Source organism: Mycteria americana, chromosome 1 (assembly GCF_035582795.1).
Source record: "Mycteria americana isolate JAX WOST 10 ecotype Jacksonville Zoo and Gardens chromosome 1, USCA_MyAme_1.0, whole genome shotgun sequence".
NCBI lineage: Eukaryota > Metazoa > Chordata > Aves > Ciconiiformes > Ciconiidae > Mycteria > Mycteria americana.
This window is the reverse complement of record NC_134365.1, coordinates 36,319,895-36,343,145: the sequence shown is the minus strand read 5'-3', so window position 1 is coordinate 36,343,145 and position 23,251 is coordinate 36,319,895. Positions and strand designations below refer to the sequence as shown.

Here is a 23,251-nt window from a genome sequence, read left to right as displayed (position 1 = left end):
CTCATACGTGGCAAATTATTAGAAATTGTATGCAAAAGATGCCTGTACAATCCCATACAAAGCCATAAGTGTTCAGCAGGGTATTTTTTTAATGCCTTTTTAATCTTTTAAAATGGCTCTCAAGTATAAAAGATATATATTAACAGTGATGTATAAATACAATTCTGTAGTAAATCCTTTTTAAACTCACAAATTACGAATTAGAAAAATGGATATGGTCTAATATTCGTTAAATGTTATTTTTGTATTATGTATTTCCTTGTTTTCTTTTTTAAGCTGAAGGATCAGTTTACAGAAATATATATACAGTCTGACCCTTTTGAAATGCCTACTGACTTCAAAGAAAATCTGTCTAAGAACAGGAATGCATGTTTTTCAGCTTCTTCCTCATTATCAACAAATATTTCAGTATTTGAACTAAAGGAGCAATTCTTGTGAATGCTTACACACAGCATTTTAGTACTTGTGCATATCCTTACTAGACCCTACAGCATTATGTTTCACTCTGATGAGCCTCTTAAAGGGAGTCTTGATGAAAAAAACCCACAACTTTTCATAATGCGGTCTATAAAAAACAACAGGATACTCAGATTACTCATACAAATAAAATTAATATTCAGACTAAATGTTTACAGATGTGAGCCTTTAAACAAATGCATTGAGCTAGAATTGAGTTTACCTTACTCTCTTAGCTACTAATTCACCCTCACCACAAACCAGAACATAAATCAGACACAGTTCTACCCAGAAAAAGGAGTTGAACTTGCTGAATAAAATATTGCCATTTTTATGTCTTCTCTTTCTCTGCAAAGTCACAGCCTACGCTTTTCCTTTTTCATGGTTTTTCTGTTCTTAAATTTGAGGCCTACAGTTAAAGGCACATCATCAGCTTATCAACTATCAATTTTTTTTAACTTATTATTAAAATATTTAGAATTATTATTCTAACCTATTATCGTTTCTCTAGTTTCTTCATACATCAGACATTATTGTTACTGTTTTACGCATGTGCTATATAATATCCACGTAAATCACAATCCCTATATCAGAGTTCAAAATCTAATGTAAAATAACAAATATAAGTATATGTTTATAATTTTCATAATTTATATAATTGGCATATGTATGGTATATAGCTTTAGTATCAGCACACATCGTATACACTGACATTTTTGTGATTACAGAAATGCATGAATTATGACTTACTGCTGCTAAACATATGATATTAATTTGCTGCAGTATAATGAAAGAATAGAATTTTAAATGGAAATCTGATAAGGGAGGTAGTTGAGTGTTTTGTCAGTTTTCAGGATCTTCAGGACCAAACAGCACATATGGCAATTTTATTTGAGGTTGGTGACCAGTTCCATTTGTCATCTACAAGTTGATTCCATCAGTTTTGTATTGTTTTGAATCACCAGATGGCACTTTTCCCTGCTCTAAAGACTTACCATCTGAGCGTGTAGGAGTTAGATCTGGGAGAAACATTGCCAGCTGAACTGAGATGTTGTATAGATGTTGAGTGCTTTACCAGTAAAGAAGCACTTGTCTTTTTCCAAAGCTCTCTCTTTAGCTGAAAATATTCTTTCTCAAATTAGTTGCCGTAGACAAGCTATGTCTACAGAAGTGAAAAAAAAAGAATTAAAAAACCCCCACTTTTGTCAACACATATGCACTGCCCAGGGACGTTTTTTAAAGGCATTCTTTCACATTCCCCACAAGACTATATTTAAAGCTGCACTCCTAACTCGAATAAAATAATATTGACAAAATGAAATAAAACTGTGTTGAAAAGTTAGTCCGCTTCTAAGTACCATTATAATTTTGCTGCTTCTATTTTGGTTGTTCTTCAAGTAATTTCTCTCCCTTGTTTCCATGCGCAATCCACAGGAAGAAAAAAATCTGAAAAGTATGCAGTCATGGCAAGAGCTCTCAGTGAAGTACAATCATGATTCATTATCTTCACATACTAATGGAATATCTCAGTGGAAACACCATAAAGCGATGTTTAAACACCATGCAGTGATTGTTTTATAACGTCTGTAACTACATTGCGCACACATCTTTCACTCTCCTGCCTTCTTCTGTTATGTGGGTCAAGCACAGCGCTTCCTTTCTCTGTGACACTGGGGAGAAGAGACAGGCTGATCTGGGTTTTTTCCCCCTTAATTTCTTTTCATCTTCTAACTGTTTAAGGGGATAGGGAGTTGTACTGGTAAATCAATTTTGCGTGACAATGAGAAAAACAGTTATTTAGGAGGTAAGTTAAAGCAAAAGGAATTTTTCTTCATATTGGAACTTCACTAAGGTTGCATGCAGCACCATGAAAAATCATTTGTTCAAATATGACCCCTTGTGTAAGGATTTGGGGACCGCTCTACCATTACCCTGTAGGAATACCTTTCTGTTATCTCCTGTTATTTTTACTAACAAGCAAGTGACTGCTTTTACTGTTGGAGAGTTACAATACATCAGTTCTACACGAGGATGGGACTATGTGAATATACACTGGGGTCCCAGTCAGTGGTGAAAAACAAAATATTACTTATTTTTTTATCGCCCCAATATTTTATTTTTTTAATAAATAATTTATGAATAACATTTCATGAAGATTTACTGAGAATCATATAATGAGCAAATACTAATGAAAAAAATATGAAGAAAGGTATAAAAATACCCATCGGAAATAAGCGTGAAAACTGTCCCCATTTGACCAGTTTTGTCATTTTTTTGTTTTGCAGTTTGACCCATTTAAGTCCATAGCCTTACTATGTGGTAAGCCATTACAGTGCTTTTGACGTCAGAAGAGTTGTGAAGATGACAGCCAAAATTCTGGCCTCTAAGCCATCAGCCTGCTCTAGTGAAATCAAAGACAGCTTTGCAGTCAGTTTTGAGCTTAGTAAGCAAAGAATTAGACCTTGAGGCTTTAAACTTTGATAACAGGGATGACAAAAACAGCACCAAAAATCACCAGGTTATCTCCATGAAATAAACTCAGTAAACTTTTCTCCAAAATTATGTATAATCAGCCATTGTAAAACTGTTAGTGCATTAACTATTGGCAAAACTGTTTAGGTTGGTTGGGGGTTTTAGAAGGGTTGTTATATATGAAAAACAGAATTGGAAATTACTTTGGCACTTGCTTCAGTCAAAGGAATCTAATAATTTTTAAGTGCCTACAGCTAAAACTAGGCATAGGACACTGAGTTCTGAGGTTGCAAAAGACTGAGGTTGCAAAAGACTGAAACAGAGTTACTTGTGTCAGTGAAATACACACCAATACTTGCTTGCTTTAAAGCAACTCCTCATTCTTTATTATAAAAATCTCTGGCACTGCAGAAGAACCAACTGTGTAAGTGCTCAGCGAGGCTGAATAGCCTTCATTCCATTGCTCGGTTTCATGCCGGGGGATTATGTTATTGCTGCCCTCCCAAATCCTATGAAAATAAGATGTTTGTCATGAAGACTTGTCTTGTAAGTAAAATTGATATTGCATTTATAAATTATGTGTTACTTCAGAACGCATGGGATTCATTCTCCCTGTCAGCCCAGGCTCTAGTCTTCATTCCCACACATGCCGCCACAGCAACCATCTACCTTGCCTGTTGCCTCAGCTATGCCCAATTTATCTTCAAATCTTCTCCTGCCCTCATTCATCTTTTTCCATATTATCTGTGAGCTTCTTGAGCTTCTTCAAAGCTGTGTTTCTGCCAAACACTTTGCTTGCACTCTTTATCACTGTCCTATCATTCCTCTAATTCAATCCAGTCACATAGCCACAGAACCACTTCCAGCACACCCTTCACTCTAACTCTGATTTACATTTCATGTCCATCAGTTCTGAAATCTGACCTGAGCTACACTGATGTTTCCCTCTCTTTAAAGTTTCTCTTTAGAAGACTCATCTCTGAACTCTCTATTTTCTCAGAAATATTGGCAAAATATATGAAAAAAACCTGACAATCAAATCTATAAAGCCTGACAAGACAGGAGTGTCACCATTCAGTCATTAATCCTTGTTATAACTTTATAGGAGTAGACAGAGTGTAAGACTATTTCTTCTTTAAAGTGCTTCACACACTTTCGTCAATATATGCTAGATAATCATTAAAAAGCCAATAGCAAATATTGTGCAATGTGCGCTGGCGCATTGACTTGTCCTGCATTTAATTAGTCAATTAGTTTTGCATGGATTATCTCAGTAATCTGAAACCACCTATTGCCACTAAGTAAAGCTACAAGGAAATAGAAAACCAGCACATTACCTGGCAGGGAGCTGCTGTCCAAGACAATAATCTGAACTTGATAGATACAGAGCCTTTGTTCAGTTTGAACATTTAAAGACTCTTTGGAGACCTGATTGGCTGATTATCACACATGATGTTTAGACGGTTTATTTTGTGTGACCAATTGTCAAACCAACAAGCATCTCAAATTACTGAGGCGCAAGAGGTTATGGTGAAGCCTAACATTCAGAACACGATCCCACAGAAGGGCGTCCTAGGTCTATGAACGTTACATCGTCTGTTTAGGGCTTCTTCCACAGTTTCCTTGTCTGACATGCAGGATTTTTCCGTATCGTCCGCTGTGTACATTCAAAAGCGTATTTAGATGCTATAGCCTTTAAAATGAGTGCTAATATCTGGGGACAGCTGAACAAGGTTTGTGCTTAATGCTACAGGAGTTCAGCATGTACTGAGATGCTGGGTGTGAACCTGCCTTTTAAAACATATAGTAAGTTAAGATCGGCATTAACATGATTTTGTTCAACAAATTAAAAATGTAATAAAAATGCTCTAAAGATCATCAGCAGAAGCTTAAAAGTAAAATTGCAGGCGCTTAATGCAGCTAACGTTGCAAAAGTCTATTTTTTTTCTCATTTGAACAAAATTGTCCAGCAATTAACAGTAAATATGCAATTAACTTAGACTTTTTTAGACTGTTCCGTTTACAGGCATAGTAAAATACCACATTAGGCTTTATAGAGTAATTAGAAACTTCTTTGTATTAATAAGCAATGCTAGCCATTACATTATTTTAAAAGCTGTATTTTGCTGGAGGTAATGCAGAATTTGCTTCAGTGCTCAAAAAAAATATTTTCTGTTATTTCTTAAATTTTACAAAAATTCACTATTTTTGTATAGGAAAAAAATCGAATCATTTGCAATACTGATGATAAAATAAATGCATACATAAAAGGCAAGTTGTACCTTAGACCAGATCATAACTTCACTCAAGAATTCTGAGCAAAATGCTTTTACAAGTTCATATCAAAAGCCCTTCCTTTTCAATTGCAAAAATGACGTTAACTATTTTGTTGGACAATCAAACAAAAAGGTGCATGTGTCATTACAATTGCTATTTTTCACCAGTCTCACACACCGTACTTGCCTTGACCCAATAAATGCTGGAAGGGATGAAACCGCATGGCCAAATGAAACGGAAAAACATTCTGATGCCTCAGGTTAAAAAACCTGAAACTTCTTCTTGTCCTAGATATTCACTGTGCCACTGATATTAAAGCCATAAAGCTCTTAAAAGTGCTTTGTTTGGGAATTTCAGGCAGTCTCTGGGACAAATTTTATGAGAAAACTGCTGTTACTTTCACTGCCCATCACTTTGAATATTCACAGGGAAAGAAGCAATTTTCTCAATGAATTTCTTAATTTATCTGAGAATAATGATGCTAATGATGATCTGCATTTCTAACACCAGTGGCAATCTCGCATGAAAAGTGAGACAAGTTCTAGCACTACTGGAAGCACACCCAATATGAGAATTGCTTAAAGGAAAAGACCAGCCTAATCATGAAAAAATATTATCATTTAATTGATCTCTGTACTGTCTAAAACTTTAATTTGAATCTGAAATGGTTCCTTCGGGAAGGATTAAATATATTGGGGATAATACGTGGCAGTGGTAGGTGAGCCTCTAATGCCAAACTGCGGGGAGGACTATTTGCAAGGGGTGTTCATCTCAGCACTGAGGACAACGGCAGGAAGGGAACGTGTTTGCTGACACAAGCACATAAGAAGAGGACAAAAAGGAAGTAAACACGGGTTGCTGAACTCTGACGGAGACCCTGTGGTGACAACAGTGCCGCGTTTCCTATTATTGGAGAGAAACAGGAAGTGAGGCATTGTTCATGCTGGACACCCTCTGGTAGATTTTGACAACTTCTGTTTAGTCCCGGGTACAGCTTCTCACTTGTGTCAGCAGAGCTGCTCCCCCCTGCCGTGCCCTTCGGTGGCAGGCCCTTCCTTCCACAGGATCCCCATCCCACCCCAGGCAGGGGAAGAGAAAATCACCTCTGGCCTCAAGATTTCTGCATCTGTGAAAAGCAGCCACAGAAGGAGGGATTAACAGCAGGTACCATTGCGATGTCCCTAGAAGGTGAGCCCACAGCTGTTCCCTAGGGACGCTGACAGCATGGTCAACACCAGCCAGCACAGCACAGCGCCAGCTTGGCATCACGGTGGTGGACCATAGCTGCTGCCTTTCGTCCATCCACTTCAGAGAGCAAACAGAAGGGCTTAAATCTGTGCCTACACCAAGGCTGATCTTCTAAATTCAGGGAACTGAGCATGAGGTAGAAGGTCAGAGCTAATGCTAAAGTGTGCTTGTGAGTGACAGAGCTAATTGGCACAGGGCATGCCAGTGGCAGGCAGTTGGCCTGCAGTTCACTCTCAGCTTGAACTTGACAAAAATAAAAGTTAATACTGTCTTGGACTGTTGTCTATAAAAACGTATAGATACCAAGAGGGCTATTACTCAGCTCACCATACGAGACTAATCTGGCAGTGTATTTTGTGAATAATAATGGCAGTGGGGTTTTAAATATAATACAAATCCAGCTACTCTAGAGCTCCTCTGAAACAGGTGCCTAGATGTAGTTGCTTTACTGCACCTTGCTGCCCACTCACACACAGGCACATACTTGTTAAATTTAACCCTTCCTTCCTGGAAAAGAGCCAGACACCAGAAAGAGGCTAAAGTTTTCTTCTGGGATCATGAGCTTAAACTGTTAAATTTGAAGTAAGTTCACCATAATCAGAGACCAAGGCAACAAAGGGAACCTTGTGGTTGGTGTCTACTACAGGCTGCCCAATCAAGGGGAGCCTTTTGATGAAGCCTTTTTACTCCAGCTACAGGAGGCATCGTGCTTGCAGGCTCTCATCCTGCTGGGGGACTTCAACCACCCCAACATCTACTGTAGGCAATCCAGGAGACTCCTGGAATGCACTGAGGATAACTTCTTAAGCTAGGTAACAGACAGCCCTACCAGAGGGGATGTGATACTGGACCTGTTGGTCACCAATGCAAGTGAGCTAATCAGTGACGTCAAGATTGGAGGCAGCCTGGGCTGCAGTGATCATGCACTGGTGGAGTTCACAGTCCTGAGGGATATGGGTCATGTGAAGAGTAAAGTCAGGACCCTGAATTTTAGGAAAACAAAATTCCAGCTCTTCAAGGAATTAGTCCATAGGACCCCCTGGGAAACTGCCCTCAGGGACAAGGGAGCAGAACAGAGCTGGCAGATCTTTAAGGACACTTTCCATAGAGGGCAAGAGCTCTAGATCCCAGGTGTAAGAAATCAGGAAAGGAAGGCAAGAGACCAGCATGGCTGAGTCAAGACCTGCTGGTCAAACTAAAGGGCAAGAAGGAAATGCACAGGCAGTGGAAGCAGGGACAGGTATCCTGGGAAGAGTATAGGGACACTGTCCAGTTGTGTAGGAATGGGGTCAGGAAGGCCAAGGTGCAGCTGGAGCTGAACTTGGCAAGGGATGCAAAGAATAGTAAGAAGGGCTTTTACAGGTACGTCAGCCAGAAAAGGAAGTTCAAAGAAAACGTAACTCCCGATGAACAAGACTGGCAAACTCGTAAGAACGGATGAGGAGAAGGCTGTTGAAGACTCAACAACTTTTTTGCCTCAGCCTTCACTGGCAACCTCTCTTCCCACACCTCTCAACTGGATGGACTGCAAGATGGGGATTGGGGGAGCAACTGTAAGAGATCAGGTTCGTGACCACCTGAGGAACCTGAACATACATAAATCTATGGAACCTGATGAGATGCATCCCAGAGTCCTGAGGGAATTGGCTGATGTAGTTGCCAAGCCACTCTCCATGATATTTGAAAAGTCATGGCAGTCAGGTGAAGTCCCTGATGACTAGAAAACGGTAAACATTGCACCCATTTTTAAAAAGGGTAGAAAGGAGGACCCTGGGAACTACTGACCTGTCAGCCTCACCTCTGTGCCTGGGAAGATCATGGAACAGATCCTCCTAGAAGCTAAGGCACATGGAGGACAGGGAGATGATTTGAGACAGCCAGCATGGCTTCACCAAGAGCAAGTCTTGCCTGACCAACCTAGTGGCCTTCTGTGGAGTGACTCCATCAGCGGACAAGGGAAGAGCTATGGATGTCGTCTATCTGGACTTCTGTAAGGCCTTTGACACAGTCCCCCAGAACATGCTTCTCTCTAAATTGCAGAGATATGGATTTGATGGATGGACTGTTCAGTGGATATGGAATTGGTTGGGTGGTCACATCCAGAGGATAGTGGTCAATGGCTCAATGTCCAGATGGAGATCAGTGACAAGTGGTGTCCCTCAGGGGTCCGTATTGGGACCAGTACTGTTTAATATCTTCATCAGTGACACAGACAGTGGGATCAACACCCTCAGCAAGTTTGCAGACAACACCAAGCTGAGTGGTGCGGTTGACGTGCCTGAGGGATGGGATGCCATTCAGAGGGACCTGGACAAGTTCAAGAAGTGGTCCCATGTGAACCTCATGAGGTTCAACAAGGCCAAGTGCAAGGTCCTGCACCTGGGTTGGGGCAACCCCCAGTATCAATACAGGCTGGGGGATGAAGGGATTGAGAGCAGCCCTGAAGAGAAGGACTTGGGAGTACTGGTGGATGACAAGCTGGACATGAGCCAGCGATGTGCACTCGCGGCCCAGAAGGCCAACCATATCTGGGGCTGCATCAAAAGAAGCGTGGCCAGCAGGTCAAGGGAAGTGATCCTGCCCCTCTACTCCACACTGGTGAGACCCCACCTGGAGTACCGCATCCAGCTCTGGAGCCCTCAGCACAGGAAAGACATGGACCTGTTGGAGCGGGTCCAGAGGAGGGCCACAGAAATGGTCAGAGGGATGGAAAACCTCTCCTATGAAGACAGGCTGAGCGAGTTGGGGTTGTTCAACCTGGAGAAGAGAAGGCTCCAGGGAGACCTTATTGCAGCCTTTCAGTACTTAAAGGGGGCTTACAAGAAAGATGGGGACAAACTTTTTAGCAGGGCCTGTTGTGACAGGACAAGGGGTAATGGTTTCAAACTAAAAAAGGATAGATTTAGACCAGATATAAGGAAGAAATTTTTTACTATGAGGGTGGTGAAACACTGGAACAGGTTGCCCAGAGAGGTGGTAGATGCCCCATCCCTGGAAACATTCAAGGTCAGGTTGGATGGGGCTCTGAGCAACCTGATCGAGTTGAAGATGTCCCTGCTCTTGCAGGGGGGTTGGACTAGATGACCTGTAAAGGTCCCTTCCAACCCAAACCATTCTATGGTTCTGTAGCCATTTAGTCTGGATGCTGATCTGAACTTCAGCTCAGGTTTGCTACTCACTAACATCTGTTCCAGTACAATGTCTGTTTATTAATAAACACTTAAAAAAAAAATCTCTTTTGCACGCAGCCAAGTGATATCATTAATATTACAGCACAATTTTTCCTTCAGTCACAATCCAAGGAATGAATGCTTTACGTTAGCAATGGCAATATACTTAAAGCTATATAGCAGTTCGTTCTAATAATGGAGGTTTGATCACAATCTGTTTTCTGTTGGTGTGAATTTTTTTTTTTTTTTTGGTCTAATCCCCTGCAAGACCTGAGATACTGGGTGACAATCTCCATTTCTCCTGTTTCTCCTACTAGCATATACTTTTAGCTTTTCACATTTTAGGGAAGGTTTAAGTTTGTAATAAAGCTCTGCAATATATTCTTTGGCTTATACACAATTCGTGACCTTTTCTGATTTAAGGGAGGGATTCAACACAGCCATATTTAGACATCAACAGTGCTGACATCTGCATGTGATCTGGATACCTATGTTCCACTTATAGTCAATGGGCAGAAATGAACTTCTGGGTCATATCTCACTAACCTGTTTTAGACATCTAAGCTATAATGAAATTATATGTGGCCTACAAGTGCCTGTATCTCTCCATTATATAAAGTGAGTCTAGATAACTTGCTCAATTATAGGTATCTATGCTACTGAACTCTACATTTGGATTAACCCAACCCTATACGCTCATAATACAGTTTCTTGGTATTGCAGGGAACTGGAAATAATGACCTAGTTCTTTCTTCCAGTTCAATGTTTTTAAATCTTAAGTGTTTTGGGGTAGGTAGGAGGAGGGTTTTCTTGTTTGTTTATTTAACTCTTATGAAATAAGAAAGTGAAAAATGTATGTTCTGGATTCTAAACATGTTCTTTCCATCTTCTTTGAAATAGATCCACAGCTTAACAGTATAGTGTTGAAAACTGAAATGTTGCAATCTTTTCTGTATTGCTGATAAAAAAATGTTCAGTTTGGCTGAGTAATGAGTCTCTGAAAAGCATGTGCTGCAATACCCATATTTTGTTGCTGTGTTTGTAAAATGTGCAACTCAGGAATTTTGCATTATGAACATTTTTGTGGCTATCATGGCTGTATAGAAGAAAATTTATGGAAGATGCAGATAAACTATCTCATGTTTTATGTGCATACCACATCCAACTAATACTATCCTTTTTGAAAGTAAACCTTTAAGTCAAGTCTTATATAGCAAAAGCAAATATCTAACTATCTTGTTAGACAAAAAACAGTGCCAAATTTCATATGTGCAAATTTAATTCACAATTTACTCAACAAAGTCACTGCATAAACCATCCAATTAAAACTTGAAACAATGTTCAATGCCTTATAGAACAACGTAGAGGGCAGCTTACCTTATGTAAAGACTGGACAGTTGCCCAGAGCTGCAGAACTGGAGAGACAGCATTTTTAGACGAAATTTGTGACTGCACTGATTAAATTGCTAATAAGACATTAATTTTTATAATGTATAAATACTTTGTCTCATATTTTTCTGGAATTTTGTGAGACTGTATTTCATAATAGCTGAATATGTGGCATTCTAAAATTCTATAAAAATGCCCGGTATTAAAGATGATTTCTTGCAAATGTTGGAGTTGAGGCTGCAGAATATATTTTACTCAAGGCAACAAAATAGCTAGGGCTGTCTCTGATGATGCAGATACCAAATATGCATCAGGGACTACTTACAAGTGACCAGAAAAACAGTAACTGTTTGCCAGGGACACTGCCAAGACTTTTTGAATAAGCTCAAAAATTCCATAGTAGATCCATTTGCAGAAAAAAAGACAATATTAATTTAAAAATATTCTCTGTGAATTATTTAAAAAGTGTTATCATTCAGGCCTGAAGTTTTGTTGGCTTAGATAACTGCAGCTACACAACAGCTTGAGTAATAAGATATGCTATAGAGTGTGACAGTGCACAAGTTTGAATGTGTTAGGTATGAAGAAAACGCACATCACATTGCCCAACATTGTGTGAACACGCAGCCTTTTGGGCTGGTTCTTGCTTGATTCTCCTGTAAGCGCTCTTTTGCAGAGGTTAGGGATAGTAAGGAGGGAATGGAGAAGACCATAAGGAACCATGAATGTACCACAGCAGGACCAGACAAAGTTGCTGTACCTGGATGATGCGAAACACAGAGATTTTCTCATCTGTCTCCAAAATGGCAATAACTCTCCCCTCTTGTACAGCACCTTTCAGAATGAGCCAGACACATTGGTGGATTAAAAACTGCAGCACACAGAGGGCTGTGTGCGCCTGTGCACAAGCTGCAAACGCACAGGCTGAAGAGAATATCAGTTTCCTTCTCACCACCTGTAATTCAGCATTCGTTGCAATGGCACTGCAGCGAAAACACATGCTCCTCCACCAGTCCCTTAGTCTGCCAGCCCTCCCCGCTGGCGACCACTGCTTCAGCCTGCTCCACAGGAACACTCACTGCCCTCCCTCCACTTTTCCTCCCTAATTCCCCAACCTCAAAGGCTGGCGGTCTCACCCCCCTTGCTCTAACAGCTCTAGTAACTCAGAAACTTCCCAGCATACAAAGTCCAAGGTAAGGAAAAACTACTCCATAAGTGACTTAAGGCTTGTTCACCACAAGACTGATACTTCATGTTTCCCCTGGTGCTTTGATTTCCCTTCTGTCACCCTCATGATCTTATATTTAAATGTAACTATATGAATATATAGATAATCGTACACAGAATAAAAGAACACAATACCTTCAAAATAATTTTTAAGGCTACTCTATCAGGGCAGAGTTAAGCCGTGATTATTTGAATATCATGTAATGCCTTAAATAAAGAAGTATAAACTTGGCCACTAGCTTTCTTACTTTTTTAAAACACTGCAGTAGCTCATGAAAACAAAATATGTTCAAATCACTAATATCTGTTTGCAATTTTTCTGTTTTACTCAGATCACTTTAGATTCTTACACCGAATCCCTTCCTTTGTCTTTCATAAATTATTTGTGGGCAAGTGTATTTTTTAGAGTAGAAAAATATATTTTTCTATTCAGATCAGATAATGTATGTGAGCCTAATTCAGTGAAACTGAGTGTGTACTTGAGACTTACTGAGTATTAGAAAATAAAGGGTGTTCTTCAGAGGGGAGAGGATGCTGTGAGGACACTGCAAAATATAAGCAAAAAGGAAAATAAGCTTGAACGGAGTGGTACTACTGCCTTTACTGGCATCTTAATTTTTAATGGTATCTGTCTTGTGAAAGCCTCTAACTGTTCGCTTCAACTTAGCAAATCTTTGGAGTTGCATAATTACTATGTTAAGCAAAAAATGTTTGTTTCCAGCCTGTAAGAAAATGCAAGATGGTCTCCAACTTGCAAGTTTATGATTTACATGCAAATATATAAATTGCTAAATATGTGTTATATTTGTTGGAGGTACACTCAGATTTTCAGCCAAATTTGGACCACGATTAAGGGAGGCATTTAAAACAAGTGATAAATGTAGGTGTACATTATAGTGGGAACATGACAGTTGTACTTGGGTATATATTACTTTAACATATAAGCATAGTGATAAAAATATTCGGCAATTGATGAAGTAATTTTGCTTAAAGACAAGAAGGAGATATAACCCATAGTGATTAAAGGGTGTACTATGATATCTTTCTAACTTGCCTAGAGGGGCAGCTGTGCTGGCAGAAGGTTTCACCCCTGAGGGTTCAACTCTTGGCGGTAGTTCCTACCATGGTAAAGCAGGTTTATTTTTATGGACAGAAATCCACACAAATCCTGCCAACTGAGACTCCTCAGGAGACAGATAAATTTTATGCAACTCCCAGCTGGCCTGAATACCGCAACAGCAGCACCTTTCCCTTACAGCTCCCTTTTCTTTTTTGCTGTCTGAACTAATCAGCTTCTTTCAAGCCACCCCAAGTCTATTTGAGATAAGTACAACACTTTTAGCTACCACAGGTAAAAGATTCAGATCAATGTATAGGTTCACAGTAGCTCTACAGCAGCTATTTTGTGCATGTGTGTGTTTTTTTAAAGATGGTAACCTCAGCAGTAACACAAAAAACCTCTCAAAAGTCAGGCCACGGTCCACAACAGAACTGCTCAATCTGCTCTAATCCTTATGCTGCTGCATTTTAGGATTGAAATTAAAGCCAATGCTCCAACAGTACTGTGCACTCCCTCCACTTTGAGGCACAGAGGGGTTTTTTTAGGTAGCTCATGCTACTATGGCTTTCCTCAAAAGCAGGGCAGAAAATGAGTCAGTGCATTGCTGGACTGCCTGAGAATTAAAGCCCAGCAACCTGACAGCTTATATCATGTACCTTTCTTTCTTTCTCTACCTTCAAGACCTTGCATCTTCTCACTGCTGTCACCAGCCTTCCTACTCCTGCTTAAAGAATCACTGCAACACCCTCCAAGACAAGAAATTACCAATTCTCTGAAGGGAAAAAAAAAAAAAGAAATCAAAAAAAGTCTTACATAAGCTCTCTTTAGGACAAGTGATAGTCTCTCCTGGTTCCCATTTGCAGCAGAATGTAGGCAGCCCTTTTCTATCCTCAGGAGGGCCCAAATAAACAGTTCTACCAAATGAAGGAATAAACAGGGATTCCCTCTGGCAAGGTCAGAGAAGCAGATGAAAATGACCCTGGGAGCACGAGTTCAACCAAATACAAAAGGTTCTGTGCTCAGTGGGGTTTGGTTAAATAATTCAGGTCCAATCTTTTAGGAACACAAATACAAACCATTCCCTTCTCAATGGGGTAACAGAAACAAACACACAAAGTTAATGAACCCAGCAGGGATTGACCAAACAGTTCAAACTCCCCTTTGGAGCAGCGAGAATAGCTATGAAGCAAACAACCTTAGCCACTTGGCACTGGAAAACAGAACCTGCTCTGCTTTGGTTGGATGAGTAAAAACTTCCTTAATTACAGTCCTTCATTCTTTAGGGGGCTAAATTTACTATTAAATGCTGACTAAAGAGTCACCTGTCCAGTTCTGACAGTTCATGCGCTAAGTCGAAGCAATGGCAGGGAAATGTCTTCTCCAAGCATTCGATCCCTTTGTTTTCTTACTGGGTCCAGAATCTACATCTCCTTACGCTCGTGTACTGCCAACATGCAGGTTCCCCTCTTTCAGACCCATCCCTTCTTTCACGCTGTTCTCCTTGTATGAAACACTCTTCTTTTTTTATCCATCAGTATCCACTATTCCTTCTACGCACCTGGTCATAGAAGTGTTCCAAAGGAGTCAAAAGGATCTTACAGAAAATACATCCACATATATATATGGTACTCATGGCGGATCAATATAGGCTGTAAATACCATATTGCAACACTATCACTTCCTGAAACATCAAACCAATACACCCGCACTTCTTTTTGCAGTGCTTTCTTCTTTTCTCCACTTCATCTCCTAGTATGCAGCATGTTGCATATTTTTTCCCATTTTTTGTTATCACCTTCTGTGTTTGTATATATACATACAATTATTTCTATTTAAAAACTATCTCCTCACTTCCATATATTCAGTCACCGTAATGAGAAGCAAGTAGATGCTTCCTTGAGACTACACCAGAATGCAAGATTCTCTGCTTATAAAACAACTGTATCTGCTGTTCAAAGTACTTATAAAATAGGCTGTTCAGCATACCGTTATAACTTTTGATTTCATCCTCCGTGAGTGCTAGTTAGAAGAGCGGATTGATTTAAAAGTAGGATTTAAGCTTCAGTTATTAAGAGATAACAACTTAGCCAGGATCCAGTAACACTGAAATTAAAGGACCCTAATTTAGGTGGCTAATTTAGGTTTTATAAGACTATTGTGCTACATACAAAAAATGTTGTATTTATACACCTGGAATAAAACTGGTAAATGGGGGGAAAGAAAAAAAAAAAGAAAGAAAAAATTTGTAACTACCTTATTAAGGTTAAAAACATATTCTGGATCCCCAATAAAAAGCATCATTCAGTACTCTGTAAGAATCCTATTCTATTAGACTAGCAATTTAAGTATAATAACTTAAAAGTAAGCTTGGACATGGCAACTGTAATAGCTTTCCTAATTTTTCAGGAAATAGGTACCAGAAAAAAAAAATCATGGCCTCATAGCTAAAACACATTTGCAGTGAGAACAATACAATTTCAGTCATCATTTTAGATACACAATACTTCAGCAATGCTAAAGTGTATCCAAAAGTGCAAGCTGATTACCTAGTTAAGCACGAACATCTTGTTTCATTAACACCTTTCTATGCTATGACATTCAGAAGAAGAACCTATTTTAATTGTGGAAAGGACAGGCTTTTGTATCCGATTACATTATAAATACGACTCTATTTCCAGGTTGCATAAAACAATCAGCTTTACTATTAAGCATAGTGGTGGTCATCACTATTATTTTTTTAATCACAAAAATAATTCTGAGCTGGAAACTGTCAACTGGATCAACACTCCTGTATGCATTTGTGTGCTACTGGACACAGCCATGTATACATGACGTATTCGCATTTCACATGTCAGAGCTCCTTTTTCATGGCACACTGAGAGGGAGTCGTTTGTGCACATACAGATCAACTTAACAAACACGCACAATGGGATGCGTTACCAGACTGCAGGCTGGCACGGGGCTTCCCGGTGCTGTACAAGCCGTAAGTCAGGAACAATCCCCTTTTTGCCCACTCACTGCCGAAGCACCTGAACAAATCCATACTGTGGAGTCCACACTGGCTCCCACTGAGGTCACAGGCCATCATTAGTCAAGTAAGTCTAAATGATATTTCTAGCCTTTATTTATTTTTACAGTGTTAAGTGTAATGGTTTTGAACGTCTTACATTATTTGCAGAGTACTTCTGTAACTCAAGATATTCTCAACCACCAGGCTAAATGACTATAAAACTCAGCACTTGCCTTCTATTTTCAAGGCTGCAATATTAATGTTTGACAATTGTATTGCTCAATTGTTTGCTTATTTTTTCTCATATCATATTTCATATTCATTTCTTTATTAACATCTTCTCTGGTGGCATACACAACAGCACTGCCAAAAGTGCACACCCATTTGGTGATCAGACAACGCAACTATTCATCAACAACAAAAACCTTGCTCTGGCCTACAATTAGCACACAGAAATAATAAAAGCAAAGGTCAACATTCTCTCTACTCCTTTCTCAAAAATTAAAAAAAAAACCAACAAAATCTGAAGATGTCTGAAATCCACTCTGACTGAAAATATGACACATTATTCCACTTCTGCTAGCTGCAAGATAGTTGCCTCTGTGAAATTCCTCAAAATAATAATATTTCCTCAGGTTAATGTCTCTTTCCCTTCTACTCTGTTTTCACCTTCTACATTTGTCATTCTTCTAAGGCTACATTTTTTCTTTACCCTAATCATAACACCTGAAAAGCAGAATTAAAAAACAGAAGGGTAAAGAATGTAAACATTTGTAACTCTAAAGATAAAAATAGCATGATAAAACATAAATACTGGTTACTATGGAGGAGCATCATCTATGCCATATAAAAGCTGTCCTACAAGCGAGCATGTCTGACAGTTTCCAGTTTTAGTGTGGAAAACCCAGTATGCCAGGAGGATGAATAGCAGAGCAGAATAGTAACTTGATACTTTACTTTGAGTATTTTTATTCTAATAAATGGAGAAAAGGAAAATGCTCTCACAGAAATAAAGATGGGAAGAGAAGGACAGAGAAGATGGAAACATGAAAGTATTTGTTTGGAAACAGAGAAATCATTCCGGTAATCATTATGAGAAATAATTTCTATTTAAACTAATCAGGCAAGTCAAAGCAAGTGATCCAAAAGACTAACTAACTGAGTCTTGAGAAGCAGTCAAAAGAGTCTCTTCAGCCATTACTGTGTGGAAACCACAAGTAACCCCTTTTAACCCAGTGGAATTGCACATGAGGAAGAGAGATCGAGTTCGGACCTGGAGTCACAGAAACAGAGGAAATGCCAATCAAGCAACACTGACATATTTTTTGACTGAGAGAAAACACCACAGAGCTTTTAGGTCTCAGTTTTAAATGCCCTTCCGGGATTTCTCTACCTTATGTAAGTTTGGCCCTTGTATTCATTAGCTTTGCTTATAAACCTCTTTCACTATTCTAAAATAGCTAAAACTGAAACAGGCCATGCACGGCGCTCGTAGTGCTCTAGTGTTGTTATATATAAATGAGAAAATAAGCCAAACCGAAATAAAGCACCTTCATATCCAGCGTAACTACATCAAAACACCTCTTTTTGGATAACTACATCAGAAAAACATGAGAACAAAAACTATCTTATGCCTCTAGCCAACATAATTATATCTCCACAAGAACAAGAAAACACAATCTTTTTCTTATTCTTCACAAATACAATGCATACTTCATGCTTCGTAAATACAGGCTATTAGGCATATTCTTTTCTACCTATTTTCCTTAAATATACAACCCAGAGATCTCAAAATACACAAGCTTTTTTCACTCCTTGCTAAAATCTGGTGTTGTGGCTTCTAATCATGGGCCATTGAGTCCCCTGATTCACCTTTTGTAGTGCTGGTGAAGAGAAAGAGGCTGCCTAATGGAAGACAAGGAGTTAGGAACCCTGTGTGATACAATAGGCAGAGGTCTTATAAATTCCTCAGGGCAGAAAGGAAGCCTTTAGTTTAACACCATGTACAAATTATTATAAAGATGTACATCTTAAAAAAGGGTTTGGTAATGGGATGATAGGCCCATTGCCTTTTTCAGCTTCCAGAATCAATTTCCCTCCACAGTCTATTCTCTCCTCTCCACCTGCTCCCAGATGCAAGCCCCTTGCTCAGCCAGCTTGAGTCTCTATCCTAGGCACACTTTTTCTGTCTCTGAAACCAGTCTTCAGTTCCAGTTTGCAGCTCACCAGTTTCCATTTCTAACATCAGCAGGAGGCATTGCTGAGAACACAGGGTCTGGTACCCAGTTTCAGACCCAAATCCATCCCTGGCATAGCATGCAAAAGCAGTTAACTTCTAGAAAAGATTTGTTCAGTGAAGAGTGGAGTCAGCAAAGGCAGAATCGTCATGGAATTTAACACGTAAAATTCCATTTGTTAAGAAATCAGACACCTACATTCCCATGGGGAGCTTATTTGCATCATTAAGTTGTTCTTTCTTCTTTCTTTTTTGAACCTGCCCTGAGGGCCATATTAAGAATGCAAACTATAGGAGCTCAATTTAGTATTCGCAACTCCTATGGCATTTAATTCAATAGCATGGCAAACTGTTGAGACGTCCTACATTTTAAGGTTTCCAATTTCCATCTCTCAATAAGGTCAGCAGAGAAAAGCAGCTATGTCTCTCAGAAGCCAAGTTGTTCTAGCTGGCAGTTTGAACATAGTCCTGTGTCACTTCAAAAATTCTAACCTTCACTGCCAACTCTTTATGTCATTATCCCAGATATTTGAAAAAAATGCCACAAAGCACTTCATTTCTAATGTTAAAAAAAAAACCCACTCTAATACAACTGATTTCAAAAGCATACGCTGAAAGTGAGCGCATTTCTCTATCTGCAATACTAATCAAATACATTACAGTAGGAACTGATTTTGTTTAAAAAAATCAAATATGCATTTTGCATGTATGCTTGTGCCATTTTTGTCAGCACAGAAATGGTAAGTCCTTTTGTTTTGTTTCTTCACGTTTTTAGTACTGTAAAATACACATTTGTTCTCAGTATTTCTTGAATTCAGAAAACAAGCACTGAGAAGTACAAGTCTGAAGGTGACACTAATTTGAAACTAATACAAGAGACAAATTGAGATTTCATCTTTTTTTGTCTCCTTTTTGCTTGTACCATAGACTGCAAGAGTGTCTAAGTGATGAGTTGCAAGCATGAATGCTAAAATCTTAATTAATATTTCTGTGAAAAAAAATCATTTCTGTCTTTTGGGATGATGTAGTGCTGTTTCGTGACCGATTTTACTAATTTTTATTGCATGGAACACATGCAAAAGGCAACATACATCATTGTACTGTCATTCCCACCACTGTAGTGACAGCAAAAGGCTAAAGTTCTTTGATGCCAAACACATTTTGAACAACATTACAACTCTTTGTCATATGTGCTATCCCTAAGTGCCAAACTTGGGAGTGCTGCCAACACTTTGGTATCACTGAGGCCATATGATGGGAAGGGCAATGGACATGCCTGAAGCTGCAGCAGGAGTCCGCTAGCAGGTGTGGGAAGATGAGCTATTCTAAAGGACCAGAACTTTTAAAAACATATAAAGATAAGAAAAGCCATGAAATACAGGAGGTTTTCTGAGCTGTCTTCTGTGCAATGTGCTTTCTGAATGTTCCCACAGCACCTTGATTATCACCTACAGCTGAGTCCTCCATTGGAAAACCTTAAAGAGAGATAAAAGTGAAATAACTACCAAGCTTGCTGTCAAAACAACTGGAAAATATTCCTTTTGGGGGATACAAATGTTCAGCTGAAAGAAAACAAACACTGTTTAAACAATCCTGCATGTTTGGGCAACTCCACGGAGTTTTATGCTTTGACCATTAAAATCAGATGCTGTCATTATCTTTCATAGTAACCATATGAAAAGAATGTCAGATCCAGCTATTCTGAAATATTCCAACTTCTACAATGTTTGGGCTTTCTGCAGTTTGTCAATAGCTGACTTAAAAGTACAAGTTTCCTACAGTCTAAAGTTATTAGCCATTTCTATACAATTCACACTATTATTCAGAGCACTGCTTTCTTGTTGGGTGGAACTGAAATACATTCAATACTTCACATTCAATAATCATGACACCAAGTTAAAAGAAAATGCATCAACAGCTAAATTAAAAAAAAAAAATCAGGCTTAAGTTTGTTTTCTAGTGCTTCCTGATTTTGTGAATTAACATTAATTCCACTTCTTAAGATCTCAAGTCTTACAACCACAAAGGAAAAGAGTATATCATGCTAAGGCCCCATTCTTTTCCATTAATTTTCCTCCTTCATTTTGGGGAACTTTTTAAATTGCCCTAGTTATGTTAATATCCTTTTGGAAATACTTATTCAATTTTTATCAGCAAATGCTCTTAATGCACACCTCTGATTACATATTACTGCAAGTGTCATGAGACAGGAAAGCACCATGTCCCGAAAATAAAAAAAATATTAGCATGTAACTGGGGGCTTGACCTTGAAGATAACAAATAATGGAACTATTTAAAGACACTGCATAAACTAAAATTAAAAATATAATCAACAAAAGAATAAGCTGATGATTAATCACCCCCCCAGACACAAATATCATGAATTAAAGATCTTGAGATTGCAAGGAAAAAAACCAAACTGAGATTCTTTCTAGTTTGTCAGCCACCATGACCTCGTTAGCTAGATATTTGCTCTTCAATAAAAGCCTAACATTATTTTGATTGCTTGACTATAACACCAGGAGCTATAAGAAATATTAGAAATATGTGATAGATTGTAAAGACAAATAGAGTTCCCCAGTCAGTTTGTCCAACATCCTCTATTCCTCAAGTCATGGAATATTATCTCCTTACTCCTATATCCCAATTACTTTTGTTTGAATACTGCAAACTTTTCTTCCAATGTTCCAAGATTCACAATAAAATTATGAAAGTTGGCACAACAGCTCACAAATACATGCAAGTCAAGGAATGCAGGTTTGGACTGAGATGCATATGTGGGGGACAGCCTGTTTCTCACTTTCATTTGACACATAAAACAGTTGGTCAATGAGGTCCTATTTTCCTATCTAACCTCCTCCTTGGTGCTGTGCAAACACTAGGCCATAGATATTACATGAACAGATGCAGAAACTGGTAACGTTCTCTATCAATGATTAACGGCTATGACCTAACCCTTTTTTAATAAAAATCAAAAGCAATTTACATTTTCATGATCATACCAACCTTGAAACATAAAATTAATTTAACAGCACAGATTATTAGCATAGCCCAAGAACATTCTTCTTTTCTTGATCCTTGCATAAGAAAATGGACAGCTTTAACTCTGGCAAATGGTGTAAGGAATATAATTAATTGAGAATTATATTCAGACACCATCTTTGCTAAAGCAAACATCTACTCCAGAAAAATTCAACCCTTCACAAGAATCCTGTGATGCAAAGCAGGTGAGCAAAGCAGGTGAGCAGTAGTCTCTTTTCTTGAACTGGAAGGGGCCCAACAATAACCAGAGTTACTGGAAGCACAACCACTTGCTCACCGTAAAAAGAAGACAAGATAATTTACTTAAGAAACAAAGGATGCCAAAGAGGGTATTTTTTCTAAAATGAAGAAAATGAAAAACAATGGGTACCAGAAATATATTTTATATATGTATAAATATATACATATTTCTTCATATGGAAAGAAGAGTAATGACATTTTAAAAAGCATTAGCTTGTGATTTAAGAAGTGCTCTTTTCTCTCTCTTAACTTGCCTGTCTGTAAATAATAGCATCTCCTTTAAGGCTGCCCACAGAATCTCCTGCCTCCATAAAACTCGGATTCTAGAAAGAGGATTTTGCCACAGCAAGAGCTGAGTGAGCTTAAACCCAACATATACTCCAGAGAAGTGACAGATGGAATTAGGCTGGAGCTGGAAAGAGACTTTTTTATATACTATTAATGATGCATTCATTTACACTGAAAATTGCTGAAACAGAATTCCACCTCTCTTCATTGCAGCTGCACAGCCACAATGTTTAACGACACTCTATTGCTTTGATATTTGCCTTTGTAATATTTCGAAGTCTCCCCCAAAAGTTTATATCTACTGTTCTTTCATCACTTTACATGTAAAATAGCTGTTCAGATCAGCTGTATCACTACATAATCCAAAGATTTTTCCTATCCATAAAATGTGAATTTAGTTTTCTGCCATCCATGAAGACCACAGTTGATATTTAGGCTATTCCACATCTCCATCATATAAATAAAATAAGGCTGACTTCATTAACCAAAATCACTTACTGCTGCCATAAAAGAAAATCCATAACCTCCAGCCACCACTCTTTGCCTATTCAAAATGATTAGCTGTTTTGCTCTGAAGCCACTTACATTGTAAAACACTATGTTGCAAACTAAGCTAGCTGGGCCATTACAGATACATGAAGTTACAGTTCTATAATAAATTGCACAAATAATAGAAACATCTGGAGTATAATTTCTTCTCTGAATTTATTCCACCGTATGGAAAGAGTAGATATTCAGCACTCATTCTCAAGTATGATATCCCAAGTTAGCAGACAATAATGGAAGGAGAGGAGAGAGCTGTCTTTAAGAAGTGAATCACATATATTATTCCCAGATTTAATACTTGTACATAAAAGCATTTACCACTTTTATTGAACTATTTGTCAGTCTTCTGCTTCCTTTAAATATCAGCCTACATCCCCCTGTCTTGAAGACTAACTTTCGTATCATGACTCATCTAGCCAGAGCTGAGGCAATATTTTGTTGGCTTGATTGGTGTGCTGTTAAGTTTACGGCCCCATTCCTGCAATGGAAGCTGCAAGCACCTATTTCATTACTATTTGGTAAGTAACTTGAGAGCCACAGATGGATGTCACTATGGAAACACGAGTGATTATTATAGACACCAATGAAAC

The 23,251-nt window shown here is 38.7% G+C and overlaps 1 protein-coding gene across 1 annotated transcript in view; it reads right to left on the bottom strand.

The window, feature by feature from the left end:
- Window positions 1-23,251, bottom strand: part of SLC16A7 (solute carrier family 16 member 7) — an 88,393-nt gene that overhangs the window by 63,455 nt on the left and 1,687 nt on the right. The window lies entirely within an intron of this gene.